At 27.3% G+C, this 3,491-nt stretch overlaps 1 non-coding gene across 1 annotated transcript; it reads right to left on the bottom strand.

The window, feature by feature from the left end:
- Nucleotides 1–577: 577 nt before the first annotated feature.
- TRNAL-AAG (transfer RNA leucine (anticodon AAG)) lies at nucleotides 578–658 on the bottom strand. Its single transcript has one exon. It is a non-coding gene; the product is annotated as a tRNA-Leu (tRNA).
- Nucleotides 659–3,491: the final 2,833 nt, after the last annotated feature.

Raw genomic sequence — 3,491 nt, forward strand, 5'->3', positions numbered from 1 at the left:
ACGGTAACTTGTGAGCCTCTCATGTGGGAGTCTTGGGTTCGAATCTACCTTTGCTTAACATATAATAATAATTAATTTAATCAATAAGACTTGCATTTAAATAAATAAAAATTGAACCCACCCAATCTTAAAATGTTGGAACTTAAATAAAATAACATAAAAATAAAAACATAAACAAATGTATATATACTAAATTAAAAACATTAAAATACCAGAAAAACATAAACAAATGTAAATAAATAAATCTAAATCTAAAAATCACCGTTGATTAAAAAGATAAATTAAAAAACAGATTAAAATAACATAAAAATAAAAACATAAACAAATGAATATATATTTTTCTAAACTATATAAATAAATTTTTGAAAAGCTGATTATTTTAAAATGAATCTACAAATTCTATAATTATTTTGAAAAATGCCGATTATGGTGAGAGTTAAACAAATGTATATATATTTTTCTGAACTATATAAATAAATTTTTGAAAACCTGATTAGTTTAAAATGAATCTACAAATTCTATAATTATTTTGAAAAATGCCGATTATGGTGAGAGCAAGAGTTAAAATTGCTGATTATGTTGACAGTGGGATTTGAACCCACGCCCTTTCGGACCAGAACCTTAATCTGGCGCCTTAGACCAACTCGGCCATATCAACATTTGACATTATTTAGTTTCCGCAAAACAATTTTATAGTTTTCAAGATACATGACAGAATGAGTTCTAAGAACTAACAGATGGTTAGCTGAATTGTACAATGTTAATTCAATGTTTACCTTGTTTTTAGCTTCATTTTTTTTGGTTCAGGGAAGAGTCTTGCATACACAGCTGCAATTATAAAAGTATGCTAACTAAAGATATCTTCCATTCTCAGCTCTTAATTAATACTTGTCTAATCAATTGGAAACAACTACTAATCAACTAACTTGTGGTTATTGCCAATGGAAGTCTTCCCAAATTAAATATTTCCTCCGCTGTTTCATTGTCACACTGGTTCTTCTGAAAAGAAGAAATGCAATCATATGAAGTTTTGGTATGGAAAATAGCTTCATAGATATAGACAATACAAAAAAACTATGGTGTTGGAGGTAGTATATTCTATTTTAGTTTAGGGGTGTGTTGCTATTAGAATTCAACCGTCTTCAATACAGCTTATTCTCCTTGTATTGCCAAAACTTGTGAATTGTGTATCAAAATCTTTGCATTTGAACCATTGAAACTTGGTGTTTTTTTGTGCGGGGAAGCTCTGAGGATGGAGATCATTGTCCTTACGTTGCCTAAACTTTGTGTCTTGAATGGGAGGAAGCAGCTCTTTGTCCCTACATTGTCAAAAGTGTGTGGGGAAGCTTTTGGACAGTAATATTCATTGTTCTTGTATTGGAAAAAGTTGTATATATTTGTTAGGAAATTTTGAAGAGGTTAATCACTGTCTTTGTAGTGTTTAAATTTGTGCATTTTATGTGGAGAATCTGTAAAGAACTTTCAATGTGGGGAATCTATAAACCTTTCGGAACGGCTTAAACATCACACACTAAGTTTAATTCCTAGATCACAAGTGTTAAATTATAGTCAAAGTTGACTCTTTTTTCCAAGCATAATTCTTCCCTTAGTGTGTGATCTTTAAGAAGTTCTAAGACAGCAATTCAGAGTTCTTGCATTGCCTAAATTTGTATATAGAATATAGAACAACTCTGAAAAACTCTCAAGATCAATGATCTTGAATCAAAAAAAAGGTTTGTATTTTGTGCGGAGAAATTTGCCCCAGAGTACTTCATTGCTCAAAGATGTATATTGAGCATGGAGCAGCTCTGAAAACCTCTGAAGATCATTGTTCTAAGATTGCTGAAAGTTTTCTATTTTGTATGGAGAAAACTTGAGCAGATTCATTATCCTTGCATTGGACAATCTTGTATAGTACATGTGGGAAATCTCTAGAAAGAACTCTAAAGGCTATTGCCCTTAGATTGTAGAAAATTGAACATTTTCTATGAAGAAGCTCTAGAGAGACAATTCTTTCTTCTTGCATTGTCCAAATTTGTACATTGCATGTAAAAAAACTTTAAAAAATCTCCAATTATCATCCTGACATTATATTGTGTATCTTGCCCAAACTTGTACACTGCATGTGAAAATCCTCTAAAGAACTCTCAGCTCTGTATCCTTACATTATCCTTGCTTTTCCCAACATGTTAATAGTGAAAACAGAAACTTGTGTATTGCATGTGAGAAAGCGTTAAAGGGTTGTAAGCAAAAATATCCTACGCTTCGTTATGATTAGTCTTCTAAATGAATTCTGATCCATTGTACTCAGAGCATCAACATTATGTGTCATTTCATATCATGACAAATGGACAAAATCAATTTTGGTCAGCTGCAATCAATACATCCACAATATTTCTACTTCATCATCACATCCTATGCCCATGAGATAATTAATCTTGACGATCAAATCTACTCAATGCATTCGCATTTTGTGCCATTCTATATCACATTCTATTCTCATGAAGTAAATAATAAATTCAATTTTGGTGTCTTTTGTATAGATTTGTCTACATATTATTCCCTTAAAAATATTTTATAATTTAATAATTTAACTTTTAAAAATATAGAGAAACAGTGAGTATATTCTAGCCAGGAGGAGCCCTCTTATAATCATCTATTATCATTCATCATCTAATGACGTAAACATAAATAGTAATCAATCATTTTATTCATAGTTATATTATGTATAATTTATTTGATATATAAGTTTATCTTTTCTATTTAGACTGCAACTTGTTTGTTAGTTTTGGATTGCTAGACTTATTTGTAATATGTGATTTGTGTGAGCTCTAGATCTCCTCAAAATCTGTTTTTACGTTAATAAAAAATTACATCAACCTACGTACTATTTATGATAAGTTTTTAGATTTCATGATTTAAATCAATCATAGTTCACTATTTTTTTAATTTTATTAGAAATTCTATATTTTTATAGTATACATGAAATGTTTCAAACTCTATAAATTATAACAATTATTATATTTGAACAAATTAAAAGAATAAATATGAGTATTATATTGAAACAATTCTCTTGACAATTTTTAAGTCATCTTTCATTTATTTGAATATATAATATTATATTTTAAAAAATTATGTATTATTATAATATATTATATTTAATAATATATAATATAATTTAAATGTTTATAGTTAAATAAATAATAATGTATGTAACATTTAATATAAAATATATTTTTAGAATATCATAATATTTTAAAAATATATATAATCATTTGTATTGTATTAAAAAATATAATTTATATAATACTCAATTTTAATTTTAATTATTAGTAGTCACATGATTCTACATTACATTTTTCTAATTATAAATTTTTAATTACTTATACTATAATTATAAAAATATAATAATAATCCAAAAATATTTAATATAATATTACTCTACCAAAGACAAAGACAAGTACTTATTATACAAGTTATAAAATCTAAAA

The sequence above is a fragment of the Cupressus sempervirens genome, chromosome 6, assembly GCF_028749045.1.
Source record: "Cupressus sempervirens isolate cs-2001-9-10 chromosome 6, ASM2874904v1, whole genome shotgun sequence".
Classification (NCBI taxonomy): Eukaryota; Viridiplantae; Streptophyta; class Pinopsida; order Cupressales; family Cupressaceae; genus Cupressus; species Cupressus sempervirens.